The sequence below is a fragment of the Toxotes jaculatrix genome, chromosome 10 (assembly GCF_017976425.1).
Source record: "Toxotes jaculatrix isolate fToxJac2 chromosome 10, fToxJac2.pri, whole genome shotgun sequence".
Classification (NCBI taxonomy): domain Eukaryota; kingdom Metazoa; phylum Chordata; class Actinopteri; family Toxotidae; genus Toxotes; species Toxotes jaculatrix.
Window position 1 is genome coordinate 2,698,062 of NC_054403.1, and position 19,439 is coordinate 2,717,500.

Here is a 19,439-nt window from a genome sequence, read left to right on the forward strand (position 1 = left end):
CTGTCTGTCTGTCTATCTATCTATCTATCTATCTATCTATCTATCTATCTATCTGCCTGTTTGCCTGTGTACAACGCTTTGCATTCTGTGTCTGTGTATACAAGTTGGTTGCCTTGGAGAAGAGGAAAGGAATAAACTGTGTCAAGTTCACCAGCATTAGATCCTTTCCTGGAAATGAGAAGTTTGCCTTCAAAATAAAAGCACGTTTGTTTGACAGGTTTAAAAAATGGTGTACTACAACAACTGTGTAATAACTGGACTGATTACATTAATGACGGATTTACACTATTGGACTTTGTGATACTTTGTATTAAAGTTTTCCAAGGCCATATGCAGTTAAGTTTTTGAGAGGCGCTTCTGCAATTTCACTTTGACAAGTCCACATCAAATCATTATTTGGTCGTTTACATTTGGGAACCTTGAGCACACCATTCAAACGTACGTCAAGTGTCGAAGCAGCAGAGTCTATTTGGTCTATCCTGACATTGACAAACTTCTGAATGTGGTGTTCAGTCCCCAAATGTTAAGAATCTCCCAAATGGACACAGACAGAACATAACTTGCAACCACCTCTGGATTGAAGAGGGGCTTCCAATCACCTCCCCCCACAAACCAGATGACATGCCCCTGCAACCACCACCCACAGAGCACAGAGTTATAGCCAAAACACCAGAACCTGATGTCTAGAACTCCCACATCCTTTAGTCGCACAGAGGATTTTCAAAGAAGGATTCAGCACAGTATCCATACACAAAAACAACGGCCTCCCAGGTGTGTCGCTGCCATAAAATATTTAATCATGTAACTGAAGAAGAATATGTCTTCCCACTAATCTACTGCAGCAGAAATGGACCAGCTAACTGTATCATCTGCCTTATGTAGCGCGACAGTAAAGTCACCAGAGTCCAGCCTGTAGTGGTGGTGCAGTGAGCCATATGGCTGAGCTGTAATTGAGCTCCAGGGACCAGATTTCAGAAAGTAGTGCCTCTATGGTTTCATAATATATTTTCATTTGAATTATTCTGTACTATGTTGTATCATGTAAATAATCTTTTAGCTTAAATCATGCATGACTGGAGCATATTTTGTGTTCATTGTGACATAAGGCAAGAGTGAAACATGATGAGAGAGAGAGAATGAGAGTGAGAAACAGAACCAGCTGGAGAAAGTCAGTTCTTATGCAACCAGAACTGTCAGACAAACATCTTTACTGTAATAAAAGTTGCATATCATAACCATTAACCACGTCCAGTACAATACTGCTAACAACACAATGAGCTCCCATGTTTGATCTACTGTCACTGACAGATGTTCACCATATGAACCAGTGCAATATTCCAGGCAAAGTAAAAGTTGTGCTCCACATCACTCCAACCATTATCATCATGATCATAAGGCCACTGTTCTCCTTTATTTTTGATCATTATATTGAGAGCAAAGTCACAATAATTTGAACAAATGTTATGAGGAAAAAAGTATACATTTAAAAAAAGTGATTAAAAAAAGCTGCTTTTAAAACACAGTAAACAGAATGATGATGTGTGTGTTACACTATTAGACAATATTATATTATATTATATTATATTATATTATATTATATTATATTATATTATATTATATTATATTATATATTATATTAGATTAGATAGAAAGATAGATAAATGTACTTTATTGATCCCAGACAGGGAAATTCCTGAATAGTAAACATTATAAGATAATAATATTATAACATTATTGGATTATGTATCCTAAAACATCTAGTTTGAACTATGTTACTGTGTACTGTTGAACAGTTTCATCTTTAACAATGTGTTATTATTTTGTGCAGGTTATAGAGTTTATGTACTCAGCGAGTGTCCACCCATTCAGAGGTGTCAATTGCATTTGTGCAGCACCAAATAATAACAGAAGTTATATCAGGGGATGTATAAACCTGGCCTGTTTACAGCTCCAGCTTTCTGTGTTAGAAGGTTCTATCACCTATCTTCTATCACCCTTTGTAGAAGCAGTGGATTATTTCTCAAAGTATAATTTTGAAATTTTCAGTTATAATGTCTCAATGGCCACAAGGTGGCAGTCCAGCTTTAGAAATGATGGGACAAGGGCTCTACTGTAAAAAAAAAAACCAGTAACTGTAACACGTGTTGAAAGCTTAATAACCTCAATTAACCCTCACCGATGTCTGGATCAACTGTTTCTTCCACAAAATGCAGCTTCAGACTGGTTTGAAAGTGAACTGACAGGGTCCTGGTGTGCACAGAGAAAACAGAAGGACTGAAGCATAAAGGGAGAAAGAGGTGATAAATGACAGAGAAGAAATGAAGAGAAGAGAAAGAGGCATAAGGAAGAAGAGGGAGGATACAAGACAACATCTACAAAGTGAGAGAGGTAGAGAGACACAGAGACAAAGGGGCTGACTCTGTCTGCCAAATGTCCTTAGAGGATGGGGGGGAGGGCAGTTCATCAGCAGCTGGGTCACACACACACACACACACACACACACACACACACACACACACACACACACACACACACACACACACACACACACACATACACACATCCTGTCTTACTGCATTTGCAGGGACCCTTCATGGACATGATGCATAGCCCCTCACCCTAACCTTAACCACAACAGCCTAACCCCAACCCTAACCCTCACTTAAACCTGATTCTAACCTGGACTCTAAAACCAGGTGTAGTGGGCTCCTGATTTTCCAACCCCACAAATATGGTAAAACACACAGATGGACACACTGCAAATACTGTCTGTACAGATATTCCACAGTGATAAAAAAGGAAAGCTTGCATGACACCCGATGCACAGCATCATGCAAACACACAGCAATCTGTTATTGTTTTTGCTATTTTAGAATGATGTGGATGAGTGTCAGAGCGAGCATACACACACACACACACACACACACGCACGCACGCACGCACGCACGCACGCACGCACACACACACACAGACACACAGCGAGCATCATCTGAGCAGTCAATTTTCGCTTCCATTTCAAATTCAGATCTTCAGATTCATTTGCTGCTTTTGTGAACATTCTTGTGTTGAACATAACCTGTGCCCACTTTACAGCTCACACACAGCCAATACCAAGCTGTGGGCGTCTGCAAAGCAGCAATGTGTCCGTACAGGTGTACTGTTCATCAGACTGGAAACTGTGAAAACCTGACAGTTGGTAACGCTTTATCATAACCTCCATATTTAGCAGTTACAAGCAACATTATAAACACTTACTAAATGCTTTATAACACAGGATAATAAAATATATTTTAAGGGAGGGAGACATATTTGTCTACTCTTTACCCATGAAATAAAACATTAGCTGCCTACACAATATAAAGGTGTTGGAGATGGACCATCTTGACCAGCCACTGTTGTTGTCATCCTCACAGGAGGATGTCATGTCACATAAGTGATACAGAGTCCAGTCCTGCAGTTACAGCTGAGGCAAACCTGTTCCTGCCAGACCAGGGCAATGAACTGTTCTAAGAAGGGGACCAACAAGAACCGGTTGAGAACCCACAGTCCTGCAGCAGCCTAACACTTTACCACATGCTCTCTTTTAAAGCACCATTAGATCTGTTGCTGAACTGACCACAGGTTCCCTGACAGTGAAAACACAGACACGTTGGATTTGCCATAGTCACAGCTGCTGAGAGGAAATCTGCTTCTTTTCAGTGAGCCACATCATTTGGCTCTGCTCAGCAACAAGAGCCTTTTCTTTCAGCTCCCACCTCTGTCTTTTATAAATCAGCCAGATTTAGCGATTTAGCAGGTTTGGTCTATGACTGGTACATGTGCACATATACCACTTATCACTTAAATGAATCAATGTAATTATACTAAACCTTATCATTTCTAGAAGTGTATTGAACATTTTATTTACACTGAAGCGTGTAAATTAGTATTTTGAACCAAACACTAAACACAGTGCATCTGGTCCTTGAACATAAATGAAGGTTGTTAGCTGACTCTAATTAACATGATAGTTTTATCTTATTTACATTCTGCCTTTGTGTTGTCTCTGTTATTAAATGCATCCAAATGTTGCTTCATTTGTGACTGTCACGCATCTTGTTTTCTGCTTTTCAAGCACAACTCATCAGCAACTCCAGTGTTAACTCTTATCTTGCTTCACTTCTTTTCTTTGCCGCTCAGCGTGGTTTCTTCGTGGGAGTGTGTGGTGCTGGTGAGAGCTGACTCATTGTCAGGAGGTTTGATAATATGTTCTCTGGGCAGTGCTACGTCTTCATCTTCTCAGGTTGGACTGAGGGCAGACTGGACGCTACAGTCACTTACGGTCGCCTCCTGAGCTACAAAGTGGTATTACGAGATAGGACTGGCCTTGGCTAGCTGGTTAGCATGCTAACTTCATCTCTGCATTTCCCATCTATAACATGCAGGTTGTGCTATCATAGAAACATCACCTTCATACACCATCAGTCACCCTCTGCTCTCAAAACAGCCTCAGTTCTTTGCGACATGGACCTATCAGATGTTGGAGACCTTCATTTGAGTGTGGAACCCAGCGGCTGCAGCAGCTGGATATAATAAAGTTAGACAATGCTTGTCCACCCTGACACATTCTATTGCAGTAGCAGGTGCCACACCAAACAAATAACAGAGAGCAGAGCCCAAGAAATAAAAATGAAATTACTCAGATTGTGAAACCAAAAAAATATTGTACTGTTCTTTTTTTAGTATCCAAACAAAACAGTGTCACAACTAATAAGAAAAAAAAGAAACGACTGGCATGTTGCATGTTGACGATGAAGAGGACTCAAGTTTTTCTTCCACATCGAATGAAGTTCATCAGACAGCAGTCATGAATGTAACATGGCCTCTTAGAAATGGTTGAATAATAAAACAGTAATAGACTAGTAATAGATCTGTTTCCAGTGGGTGGATGGAGTGTTGTTGTGAGTGAATGAAACAAAGAATCCCAACCACCTTCAGCACCGTGGACAGCTCCGAAAAACACAGCAACTGCACATGCTCGAAGGACAAGAGGTCGAGATGTCCAGTCTGTGTTACAGGAGGAAGAAACTGAGAGTGGAGGAGGAAAGAAGTTACGGGTGGGAAAGGAGAACTCTGAGCTTGGAAATGTAAACATTCCTCAGAAATCCAGCTTAGAGCAAAGGGCCAGCTGTGCAATGGAGAACGACAGTGTGTTTATGAAAATCTAAATGATCCCATACATCTAAAGTAATATAAATCCCAGAATGCATCATCATCTAAATAAAATATTTGAACATCTACATCAGAAATCTTATTTTACTTCTCAACATACACAATTTAATCAGTAAATAATTCATCTGCAAGCCGTTTACAGTTCTTTCAATCTGAACAATACAATACAATAATGTAAAATGTTAAAGTAACAAAATTATTACAGAGGATATGTCTCTAATACTGAAACAGCTCCATTTTTTTGTAGGCTAATCAGCTGAATTATATTGTTTCTGATGTGATGAGCTGCCACATCCTCCTCTGCAGCTCTGATATGTTCCACCGCTGCCTCCACTGGTCCCAAGTCCTCCACTGGGAGTGGCTACGCAAAATGTTGTGCAGCACAGCTGCTGCACACATGATGGTATGTGCCCTCTGTGGCTCCATCCTTATTTCACTGTGAAAGCAGAGGAATTAGTCATTACTAAGCCTAGATACAGTAATACAGTAGTACAATTTACTATACATCATCCCATTACATTACTTTTTAATAACCAATACCAGTTTAAATGTGGGCTAAAATAAACAGCAGGTGGACATGTTTAACCTAAACACACATACCTGTGCTCGAGCAGCTCTCACTGATCAGCCTCGTCCTGCTCTGTTCAGGGCAGCAGAGGAAACACAGGAGCCATAAGCAACTTCTTTAAAGACCAGCCACTGTCACCAAGCATTGTGCCAGAGAGCCGTCCCTCCTCGTACACTCTCCCTCAAGATGCATGCTTCATGGACAGACCCATTTCACCACACGAACACATCAGTCGCACACAGCCTGTACAGTAACTGAGTGGAGTCTATGGTCTGCTCATGGAAATGAGCAGGTTAAGTTCTGGAGCCAGCGCCTACGTTCCTACCCATTACATGTGGCAACTGTGATGAAAACTCATCAGTTGATTGAAACAAAATCTCACAATGAGTTATCTCCCCATACATTCAGTTGTCTCCCAGTACTCTCTCACCTCTGAAAGCCTGCTGATGGTGTTGCCTGTATATTAGAAGCGCCACTGTATCAGTGTTTTCTTTCAACTTTGGTTTTTCAAAGGTTTTCCATTTTACACCGACCTTTGACTAGGAGTAAGATTTAGTCTTAGACGTAGCACTACGCTTAGATGGTGCAACAGGTATTCATTCTACATTGGGCTCAAGACGTATTTTACATCCGGCCTAGTCTTATGACAGATGGTGCAAGCAGCCCCTGCTGTTGTAGCTCAGTGAGTGTATTTCTCTGAGTGGTCTTAGAGGGTGTTTTCTGAATCTTGTAGATTGTAGATTACATACAGTGAATGTATTTCACCATCAGATGAGGACACTGCACAGAAACTGTGGAAAACCCTGAGAAGAAACCATAGTTTAGAAAGTTGAAAAAGACCAAGATACTTGTTAGAGCCATAAAAGACTTTGGAGTGGACATCTGATGAGTGGAAGTTGAGTCAAAATGTGGCATATTCCTCATGTGTGACTGCTCAGAGTTGTGTCATGGCCTGGGGCTGCCTCAGTGATGTCAGAGCTGGTTATTTTTTTACACTGGCAATCACAACCAACATCACTGTCATAGTGTACTTGAGAGGGATGCCACTCTGTCAGGATATGGCTACTTGGTCTGAGACTTGTGAAGAATCGAGTGAAACAAAAAACTTGACAAATTACAAAGCTGAAACGCTCAAAGGGAATTCAAAATGAACACAAGAGCCACATGTCCGAACATCACTCTAATTCAGCAGATATTAAAGTCCAGCAAATCATTTAAACCTGGACAAGTATCTGTGCTGGAGTCTTGAGAATTAAAATTTCCTTAGAGCCGAATCAGTAATTTGAGTCCCATAAATACTCACACCAGCCTTCTAATTTTCCTCCTCTCTTTCCTCCCTTTTTGTCTAAGCTTTATTGACATGCAGCACAATGTAGCAAATCCATGCCATTACCAGGAAGAATTCCCTGTGAATTGATTGTATTTTGGCATCAATCTCACTCAGTCTAAATGTGATTATGGTGCAGGCACAAACACAATGAAAACAGTACTAGTTTTCACAGTCACTAACAGAAAATAACGAGGAGGCAGGAAAATGGCAATTTAAAAATTACATGCAACTGAATTAGATTCCAAAATCAGTGTTGTTCCATCAACTTGTGTTAATGGCAACTGCTCACAGCTGCTTCTTTTGCTTTTGACATCAGTCTGAACATGTGGCACTTAGATTAAGTTTAACTTAACATTCAGAAAACCCTTGTTATCAATGACACCAGTGGCTGTTAAGTGAACGGCAGTCAGAATCCATTTCTCACACTCAAGTGTGTACTCATACTCTCTAGGCAGCGAGTACCCTGGCCATCAGGCCAGAGCAGTGACATTTGTCCCCCAGAACCAAACACAGATCCCTCCATGAATTGAATGTCCTGCCAGTGCTGACCCCAGTTTTTGTTTTCCCCCACATTCCTGTTAAGTTTCACTAGATACGATATGTTGTTGTTGTTTTTTTTTTTTTTTTTTGCTTAAATGGAGTTTGTGTTGGAGTCTGTATGGTGCTGGGAACCTGTTGTTTGTTGATGCTAGCAAACCATTTCTAAACTAACATCAGCTAGTATTGCCATTGTAGGGGAGTGAAAGAGAGGCAAGCCACAGTATCAACAATTTAAAATATACAATAAAAAAACATAGTTTACCCCTAAAAGATCAAAAACATACATACTAAAAACCTTCATAAATATATAAACATATATATTCACATATATATCAGGATGGATGCAGTGATTAATAATTAGCTATTTCTGGGTAGCTTCAGACCAGCGACCCTTTCTCCTGGAAATGTACTGTCTGTTTATTTTTAGCAAGACAACTGTAAAGCTGGTCTGTCACTGAGAAACAACTTTATCAACCGTCCTCTTGTCCCCGGATCAACTTAAAAGCTGCAGGTGTGTGAACCTGATTTCATCACAACCTCAGATGTGCCTTTCCTCACCTAGGGCTTTCAGATGACACAGACACACTTTCACACAATTTCAAAGCTACAGATGTGTAGACATGTTCTTATCACACCTTTGATGTGCCTTTCCTTACAAGGTTGATAAAACAACAACAAACTGAGATTATAAGTACAGCTTCCTTGGGGCCTTACACATTTTAGTCAGACGCAGAGGTGCTGCTATACTGAACTGGAGACTGAAACCCTTCTGAGGAGCAGAGAGGCCTGGAGGAACCTGCAGAGGCAGAAGAAGAAGTGTCAGAAGTAGACGACATGACCAGGTTTATTCTTCACCTGATGGAGAGGGGAAATCAACTGAAGAGGAACCTTCTGAGTTGGAAGATGGTTTCCAGTCAAAAAGATTTGCTCTGGTTTTCCATCCCTCCCAGTGACACATGATGTAGGTTGGGAGTGGAGAGAGGACCCCTGGTGTCCAGTGAGATATGCAGTGTCTCACTTTCTGAGTTGTTTCTGCTAGAGCCAACTGAAAGGATAGTACTGGACATGATGAATAAAGAGCGGTGATGTGTGCATGGCAACTAGTGGACTGAACAGAACTATAGGCATATCTGGGTCTGTCTGTTGATATGTGTATCCGTGTATCTGTGAAACTTGCTGCCATTCAAGACGAATGGGACAAGTAGGTGTCACTGATTTGACTGTGGATGAGCGTCTGGTCCCCTTCAGAGGTAACTGTGCCTTCAAACAGTACATGTCAAGTAAACCAGGAAAATATAGCATAAAATTGTGTGCCAGGTGTGCCAGGACCAGCCACACCTGGAAAATGTACATACTGTATATACTGGCAAACCTGCTGATGGACAGCCAGAAAAAAATCAGAGCAAGCGTGAGATGGCAGGAGGTCTTCGCAAGCAAACTATCACATGTGACAACTTCGTCACATCATATGTCCTTAGCCAGGAGCTGCTGAAGACTAAGCTGACCATGGTGGGAACAGTAACGAAAAACAAACCTGAGGTACCCTCTCTGCACTGCTGCACTGGTTTACCTTCACCGAGACACATGCTCTTCTGTCCTATTGCCCCCCCCAAAAAGAAATGTGCTTCTTATGAGTAGTCCTCATCAGGACACTGCCGCAAGTCCCAGGGAAGACAAAAAGCCCCAAAACATCCTGGACTACTAGAACTACTAGAGTTTCGTTTGTTGCAGGTCACCAGTGTATACAGTTGTAAAAGAATGAAAGCCATTGGCCCCTGGTGGTCTTTTCAAACATACTGCCTCCAACTTGTTTGCACTGCGGAATGAGATCACCCCAACCTGGAATCAGGGGAAGGGCTGCAGGGGGAGGGTGTTCCTAGAGAAGTTTGGGAGAGAACTATAGACAACTCCGATCAAACGATGCCAGGCCATTCCCCACACTCCAGCTTCTTAGCGTGCTTGTGAAATGTCCAGCAGGATGCATTTACATGTCAACTCCTCCACCAGCTGCAGCATTCAAACATCAGCTCAATCCCCCAAGTTTCATTTGTCTCAGTCAGACAGCTGGTGGAGGAGTTGACGTGTTCATATCTGGAACAGGTGTGCAGGTGAAACGGCAGAAGAGATCCAGAGAGCCATGCCCAGCATATAAATACACAAACACACAGAAAGAGAGACAAACTGGATACAAACATGGAACATTAGGAAGGGGGAATGACAGAAAACACACAGCAGTAGGATACAGTGATTTTGTAGTCAGGATCAGTCAGGAAGTCAGGATATTTTACCCACTGCTGCTTTGATTTTTTTTTTTAAATTCTTATTTAGCTACGCTACCACCATGCAGAGCCATGAAAAATCTCCAAATGAATGGATGGATTTTCATGAAATTTGGAGATTTTCAGGGTCCCCAGAGAATGAATTTTAGTGATCCCTTTCCTGTTCATATTGTGCCACCAGTAGGTCAGAGATTTTAACTTGCTATAGAACCATCTCCACATCTACTAGACAGATGATTCAAACTATGGTGTGTTCACCACATCACTGTTCAGATTATGTGGGAACTGTGGGGCTTAGTTCTATATCTGCGAGTATTGTGATTGATTGATTGATCAGGACAAGTGCAGAGTGTGTTTTATTTATCCTGGACCATGGGTTTTCATATGTTTTTTTATTTGCCTAAATGTAGATCTAATTACTGAGCATGGATCTGATGTCAGATCAGTAATTCCAGGTCAGGCCACTGAAGCTCACTTCCTGACGATCATTCTGTTGAGCAGCCTCCCTCTCATCATTTCTATTATGCAGTAAAAGCTGTGTTTTTTTGTCATTGAGCATGGAGTGAAGACTGTACTGCCCTTCCATATCACACAGCTCTGTGAAGCATGTTTCTCCATTATATAAGCCATAAAAACAAGATTTCAGAGTAGTATAAATGTAGGAAACAAGAAGACACACTCCCTTAGGGATTTTTCCACAACATCAAATATATTAAACTAATAACCACATTTCTCACTAATTAGTGAGCTTTTCATTTTCCATGTGTGATATTTGGTATTAAAGGTGGCAGTGGCTTAATGGAGTCTCTCTCTTTTGCCCCCCTCCTGAAGTGGTCCACACCTCTGACAGGTTTTTGTGACAGATGTGTCGCCTCAAAAATTGGGCATCTAATCTGACCATGGAAGAAGAACTGTAAAGCCAAGGTACCAGATATGTGTTATTTCTTTTGTTATGCTTTTTTACCTAAATGTTTAAATGACTGGACATTCAGGGTGTTATGCTAATGTAACCTGGAGCCTGTAGCCTGCAGCGGAGATGAGGGGCAATGCTACAGAGGCCTGATAGGCTCATCAAACTCAGACCCAGCTGATACTGACTCAAATGACATTACTTGAGGACATTTATCAGACTTCATACAGACACTAAAGGCTTCATACAACTTTTTCCACTTAAGCAGTTGTACTCCCTAAGACCTGGAAACACACACACTGATGTGTGTGTGGATGGGCTTCTGACTGAATGACCATTTCCACTGTTAAGCACCACTGCTAGGGGGTATAAACAGCGCTTTGTTGTCATGGGCTTTAATGTGTACAATGAGACAATTATTATTGATTTTTAGATAAATAAATCAAGTGTACACTGTAGCAAAATGTGGCAGAAAAACATCTGTTGGTAGACATGACAAATAAAGACCTTAAGGACACTTCAGGTCTCTATTTGTCTTTAAGGACACTTGAGGTGCTAAAGGTCCAATGGCTGATTCATATTCAGGACATTGTGGTTACATGGTGTTTGTTATCCTCCAGAATGCCTCGGTCACTCTTATTTTATTCTTCCACCTCCTTCCCTTTACCCATTCATTTCTTCATTTATTCATCCACCTCCTCTTCCTAAAGCCATTAAGCATTGTGACTCTAAGCAGCGAGTAGTGATGAGGAGAGAAAGCAGCCTCTTTCTTTCATTCGCTCCACACCATTTTTTTTTTACTCCCCAGTAAATCACTGAGAGATTTCCTCAGTCTCTCCACACGCTGTAGTAAAACTGAGGCTAACGTTCCATTTTTACGATTCATACTGTATGTTAGTGAAGATGTGCTTCACGTTCACATGCTCTATAGCAACAGTGGACAGGACAAAATTTATAGCATAATGGAGGTAATAAAATATCTGAAATGATTCTCCAGCTAGTTAAATGTTAGTAAAGTAGTTTTAAGCCAAAAACGCAGGCATAACTACATTACTGCATGTAAGTTAGGCTAAATGTACATAATAACAAACCAGTTTTCACAAATGTTATCCTGGCCGCTGTTATTACAATCAAGCAGCTTGTGGGTCCTGTAATGCAAACACTGTAACTCTTGATTGTTTATTGTTGAACCGCACATGCAGTATTTTGGAAAATGATTAGCTTTTTTTTTTCTGAGAGTGATATTTCTAAAAGAAGAACCTGTGGTGAACATGTGTGCATACACATGCTTTACACATGCTCTCATAGAGACAGTCACGAGTGGATGTGACGACTCAGGAGAGGAGATGACAGATAATGTGAGAGACAGATTCTAAATATAAGGTTGTCAATTGAGGTTGTCAGCCCGTTTCACTGATCATCAGATTTTTTTTTCCACACACCTGTAAAATACCCATGGGTCTGGCGCATCTATGAACTTGATGTTGATTTTGTGTCATCAGTTGTAACCTCATTTTTATATTTTCCTAAATTTATGTCCAGCTGCTCAAACACTGTCGGAGAACCTCACTGTAAATATTCTTTACCATTCTTTGCAGTGACAGGTCTACACGACTGATGTGCAGGCACTGATATGCAAACGGCTGATTAAGGCGAATCTACATCCATTTATGACTCACTGTAGGATTGGAAATGAGACTTGTGTTTGTGCATCCAGCTCCACAGTGATTGAGTCTTATAAACAGAGCCATGCATACACACTGCTTTACAAATCTGAGGCAAAGAATATGTAGACACATTTCTCTCTTTGTGCATACACACTGTTTCAGCCATGAATCTACACACAGTCGAGACCTGATTGGCTTCACTAACAAATTTACAAAACACTGTTTGGGATTTTATGAGATTCATGTGCTGTGGAGACTAGAATTAAAATCATGAATTACCTTATGTAATATACCTTTTCTACACTGGAGAAAGTGACAGAGGTTAAAAAAGATAAAGTGTAAATTATACATTTCAGCAGGATGTGTGATGATAATGAGTTGCTGACCTCATGCAGATGGTGTTGTTGTCACCATCCACAGTTCCTTTTAATGACCCTCTGACCTTCACTGTTTCTTTCTCACCCACTCTTTTCCCCTCTCAGGACAGCATGATGTCATGTCTCAGTGCCTCCCCCATCCCATGGGACCATAACCAATCAGCCAAAGTGCTGTCCCCCCACTGAACCTCTTAACTCTCGAACCCTCCCTCAAGCTCCTGACCTCTCACCTTGCCATTATCTGCCCAATGACACCTCCCACTGACACCCTATTGGTGCTGACACCCTACCTATCTATCCATCTATCCATCTATCCATCTATCTATCTATCTATCTATCTATCTATCTATCTATCTATCTATCTATCTATCTATCCATCTACAGTTCATGTGCTGGAGTGTATCAATCTGTGTTTGAGAATGTGAGCTATTGTATGTGCATGTATCAGTGAGAATGATATTTTAATCATAATCAAAGGTCATAGGCCGCACGCATAGCTTCTCACACACACACACACACACACACACACACACACACACACACACAGAGAGAGAGAGAGAGAGAGAGAGAGAAAGAGAGAGAGAGAGAGAGAAAGAGAGAGAGAGAGAGAGAGAGAGAGAGAGAGATGACAGCTATTATATATGAGTGAATGGCAAAAGTCACTCCATCGCACTTACAGGCCTATTAATCATATTAAGCTATATGGCCCACAGGGCAGGCATCACGCACACACACACACACACACACACACACACACACACACACACACACACACACACACACACACACACACACACACACACAGAATCAAATAATAAAATCATGTACTTGTTGTCAGGTGTCTTAAATTATGTTTAATGTATAAAGCTAATGATAAAGTAATAAATGACATCTTAAGAATTTCCCTCTGCATTGAATATAAAAAGAAAAAAAAACTACTGGGAGGGAGCTTGAATGAAGTGTTGAGTAAAAGAAGGCTTCAGGTTACAATACCTGTGCACTGGGGCACAGATACCCATATTCCATACCTTTCCTTTCTACCTTGCTACATAAGGGATAAAGAACATAAATGACAAACCGCGACGCACAGAATTGTCCAATGGACATACTTCTTAGATATTAAGCTGGAAGAGCTGAAGGCATGTGTGATACTACACAGGGTGCTTCACGATGTTGGGCTGTACATCCATGTCTGAGCAGACTCTTCAGGAGAAGATTTACAACATGTGGACCCTTGCAGATACATGGCCATGGAAACCTTTCTCATCTGATCTAAAAGACTAAAGGTCTGCAGCACTTAAAAACTTCAGATTTCATAACATCCTGAATTGTCTGAGGCCTGACAGTGTTTATTAGAATTCAGAGTTAGATTTTGAGATGTTCATCCTCTGGTAACCATGAATGTATCATGCAGTCCAATTCATGTCTTTTAGGTATCCTGTATATAAATGTAAAGTAGTTTTCCATCTACCTATTTTTGTTTCTATTTTCAATCTTCACTTAAAATTAAAATTTGAGGGGAAAAAAGTATCTCAAAAAAACGTTTTTGTGCTTGGCTGGGGAGGTACGATGGAAACAGACTTTGCAAAGAACTTAGTTACAGAAATCTGGATATTGTTTTTAAGGTGAGAAGACGTGGCTGAAGAATGATGGTGGGATTTTAAGTGATCCATCCTCTGGAGATCCATGAACACCCGTTTTCATTGCAAACTGTCCACTGCTTGTTCAGACATCTAGCTCTGAGCCAAAGTGCTGAGTGTCTGTAAATACAGCCTGCTATCAGTGAGCACAGTGCATGCGAACCCCTGCTAACACTTTCTCAGCTTTCAAGGGTGGGATTACAGAAAGTCTTTTGTCTCTTTGAGACTATAATAAGTAAGAAATCATTTCTCAGTGTATTTGTGTGTGTGAGTCAATGTGTGAGTGAGTGGACAGCGACACAGTGGTGAGGAGCCCACTAACCACAAACCACAACAGTTAACCGTTAGCATCAGAGCTGCCACAACTGAGACATGCAGTGAATGTGAGTGGAGGGGGTTTTCCATTTTCCGCTCTCTGCTTCTTCTCCACACACAGGAGAGACTACCCACTCCATGTTCCCTCCATTTATCTTTTCCACCGATTCTTGGCAAACGCTATGTTTTTCAGGCTGACTGCAGCCAGCATTTAACAATATGGTGAATTGTCACTGACATGCTACAGCATTATGGGTTTATGTTTGTGTGATGGTTTTAGGAGAGTCCTGGCGCAGGAGACAACAGCAATGATCCAATGTTCTTAAAAGCTGCTTGACGTTCCAGGAAGAATTATGCAAAGCTGACATACACTGACTATATGTGTGTGTCTCTGAGAGAGAGAGAGTTCACACAACAGCTGCAGCTCAGGCCCATGTGGTTATTAATTGTAATACCATTAGATTGTGGGTGTTCTTGGTGTTTTACATTGTTTGAGCCATTTCATGACAAACAACAATAGACCAATTTGGAGTGGACGTAACGGCTCTGCAGTTACCATGAGACTACATGACCTAAATCCCTGACTTGGGATTGCTCTGTTGGAGGATCCACTCTTCCAGGAACATTTACAGTGACAATGTGTGCATCACGTTTACAGTAAATATTTGTGCTACTTTCAGAGCCCGTATTCTACAAGATGTGTAGATTCTTCAAACAGATGCAGCCGCCTGGAAGCGCAGCTCTTCATGTGAGCTGAGGTGCAGCTTGCATGTAATCAGTGAAGTGGAGTCGGGGGAGGATCATGCTACAAACAGCAGGAGATACAGGAAATGCGGTCAGCTGAGCCTTCTGCTGGATTGACTTTCAGTGCACGCAGGGTGAGTTTCACATCAGTTCTTTTCCTCGAAATAACAGGTGCAGATATGTGCTGATACATCATATGAATATAATATGTGTATTACAATGAATTACATTTAACCTATATGTGTCTGTTGAAAACTCAGTGACAGCAGAAGTGAGACATCACCCATACGAGTGCAGGAGAGCTGCACTAAATAGGCCTTTGTCACAACATTCTGACTTGTCTTCAGCAGGAGGAACACAAAAGTAATTAACATTAACAATAGCTCTGTTACACTGAAGTGTTGAGAGCCATTAAGTCATCGTGTGCTATAAATGCGACCTAAATGGAGTAGAGCCAATATTGGTGATACTGATTACATCTGTGATTTTAAATGTGCGTTGTAAAAAAGGGCAGCTGCACTATTTTAATAAATTTACAATGCAGTGTTAGAAATTTTTAAAAGCACGTTGATTGTTTAAAAGTCTTTTTTTTTGTATCTTTTCCTCTTCCTGATTAGTTTTGATTAACTGATTTAATTTGCTGATTAATAAATTAAGATTATTTTAATGTTTAGTGGAAAGAAATGCCCAACTATTTATCCCTGAATGAACTTAATCAAGGCCTCAGCTAATTTTCAGAATGTTGTCATTTCATTAAACTAATTCCGTTTATTACAACTTTGGACTTTTCAAGTTTGATTATCACATCAGTAATAGTTCGTGAACAATGGCTTCATCAGAACTTAATACTAGACTGATACCAACATTTCAGATGTGGTCACCTTTGATTTTACCTCCAAATGAAATAGATTACATAATCTCATGAAACAACAAGACTGTAATGATGAGTGTAGTTTCCAGATCTCACTAGGTGTGTGCTGCCAGGTTTGTTTAGCTTCTAGGAGGGGACTGTCATACAATGAATTAGCGGAATATCCAAAGGCATCATCTGATGCTCCACTATATAGAATGCAACAACAACTTTTTTGTTTAACTTACTTCCTTTCTACAGAGCCCCATGAGATTCAAGTGGTGGAAAAAACTATACAGATGAGAATTCCTTGGAACAGATGAATAAACTGTGCTCATGGATTGGCAAAAACATTAATTTCTGACATGTAACACCTGGTCTGAGAGGACAGGATGCAGTTTTCAGCAGGTAATAAAAACACCTCTGCTGAATAATGCATCCACGCTATAACTTTATTTCTGGAGATCTGTCAATCAAATGGATTTATCAGTGCAGCACCTGTAAGAGGCAGAAGTCTCTGTGCTTGTACAAGAACCTGCTCTGACCCTGATGGCCAGCATTGTCATGAATGTTTAGACTATATTCTGTGGCTGTTCTGCTACTGGATACTGAGATGTCTACTACTGAGGTTTAAGAATAAAGATATTACAGTATTTCCGACATCCAGTCATGAACAGAGAAATAAAAGATGGCTTCACCTACTTAAGTTGGCAGTGTAGATAGTCTCAGGCCCGAACCCAAAGCAGGTGGTAGCTGCCAGTGTCTTAGCAGCCCCATGACATAATGCACTTTGGCTTGAACTGAAGAAAAAGTCAGTGGCCATTGGAACTTCTCAAGGACACCCAAGAAGGACTCTGGGTTGATGGCACAGGAGTCTGAGATAGGTGGCTGAGGAGGCGATGGCATAACCACAGCACTGTGGAAGAGACTCAACATCACATAGAGAATGGGGACAGTACCTGTAGGCTGGCAAGCTGGGGTGGTGGTTCTCATTTTTAAAAAGGGGGGGCTGGAGAGTGTGCTCAAACTATCAGGGCATCACACTAGTCAGCTTCCTGGGGAAAGCCCATGCCATGGTGCAGGAAAGGAGGTTTGACAATTGGCCAAGCCTTGGGTTCAGGAGGTGCAATGTGGATTCTGTCCTGCCCATGGAACAACAGACCAACTCTATCCTAGGAGGGCTGCTTGGGGGTCATGACAGTTTGCCCATCCAGTCTACATCCAGGCTGTGGGTTTGAAGAAGGCCTATGACTGGGTCCCTTCCCCCAGGATCCCTGTATAACTGGGTGAGTTTTTTGTGTCCGTATTCTCAATATAGATTCAAATACAGTACCAATCAAAAGTTTGGACACACCTTCTCATTCAGTGGTTTTTCTTTACTTTTATCCCTTTCTACATTGTATATTCATACTGAAGACATCAAAACTATGAAGGAACACTTTGGAATTATGTAGTTAACAAAAAAGTGTTAAACCAACCAGAATATGTTTTATATTTTTAGATTCCAACTCATCCCAAACCATCTCAGTTGGGTTTAGATCAGGTGATTGTGGAGGCCAGGTCATCTGACGCAGCACTCCATACTGTAATAACTATAACAGTTTGAGAAATGCTGGATTAAACCATGTAAAATCTAGACCAGTCATGTCAAAGAAATGCTACTTCTGGCTAAATGCTTATGTAAAACAGATTGTTTGAGGAACCTGATAAAGAAGATTTTATGTTTTTAAACACAACTTTGCTTTAGAGGTTATTACAGATGCTTTCACATGGAGCATGTGGTTCTGGGATTCAGAACTTAGCATAACACCAGCACGGTTTGCCAAGTGCACAAACTTCACTGATCTGCATGCACAGTTTAACAATCCATGTGCATGGCTTGTTGAGTCGTTCTCTACTCTCACTTGGATATTTTTTTCCTACCACGTGACCCCACTTGACAGATTGCCAAATTACATATTAAGATACCAGTCGGGAAATGTGATTGCTATGATGCAATAGGATAGTTGGATGACATAAAGATACGGTCAAAAGTACAACAGCGATCCACCATCATTGTTCATTCAGAAATAGAATAAAAACAACGGGACTGTACGTACAGATGGTTTTCCCTCTGGATTCTTCCTCTCTCTAGCATATTGCAGATGTATTATAGATGATGTTCTTGTATTAAGCAGTGGTGAAAGTAGATTGGAGTTTCTGCTGGTGCAGTTCTCTTTGTCAGAATGCTCACTTAGAGTTGTTTTTCCACCACTGTGCTTGTCGGCTTCTGTCTGCTTCCTCTCAGATATTTGTGGAATTGTTCCTTTCCCCTGATCCCAGAACACATTAAACACATTGCACATACATTGAAATTCATCTATAATTTTTGAGATGAAAATCCAATCGGTCAAAGTTGCCGCATTGACATGTTGATTGATTCAATGTCAACTCATGCACTGAATGGCATGTAAGAAAACATTCCACCTTAAAAGTTGCCAGTAGCTGCCGGTAGCCTGTCAGTGGCACAGTGAATTAAATTATTTTCACTACACACCTATTGTCAAATTGTAAAGATGAAAAAGCAGCAAAACATCCTTTCATCATTCACGCAACATAACATTTTGGTTTTTTTCTTCTTTTTTTGCATGTAGAGCCAGGGAAGTGAAATCCAATCACAAGCAGTCACTCAAAGCTCGTGTGGAGACGCATTTCAATACCAGGTATGAGCAGGGTCTGTGTCTGTCTGCCTGTGGACACACAGTCATGGCAACAGCATCAAGATGCAGTCATGAAACTTTACAGGTGTGCAGCTGAGATCAAAACAGAGCTAAAAGATGCAGCCCATGAGTACTGAGTACGCATGTAAAAATATAGTTATAATTACTCAATACTCATGGGTTGAAACGTCAGCTTGTTGATGGACGTCGCAGCTGGTGTGATCCCACCACAAGATGGTCTCTGGTTTTGTTTTTAACAGAGGCTCAGTAATTTCCTAAAACAGCTGGACTCTACAGTTTTTACCAGAC

The 19,439-nt window shown here is 41.0% G+C and overlaps 1 long non-coding RNA gene across 2 annotated transcripts in view; it reads right to left on the bottom strand.

The window, feature by feature from the left end:
* Nucleotides 1-4,689: 4,689 nt before the first annotated feature.
* LOC121188817 overlaps nucleotides 4,690-19,439 on the bottom strand; it is a 55,163-nt gene continuing 40,413 nt past the window's right edge. For both annotated transcript variants that reach the window (XR_005894747.1, XR_005894748.1), the window contains 2 exons: nucleotides 5,812-5,851; nucleotides 4,690-5,647 (listed from right to left, as the gene is read on the bottom strand). This is a non-coding gene — a long non-coding RNA (uncharacterized LOC121188817). The remainder of the gene's footprint in view (nucleotides 5,648-5,811; nucleotides 5,852-19,439) is intronic.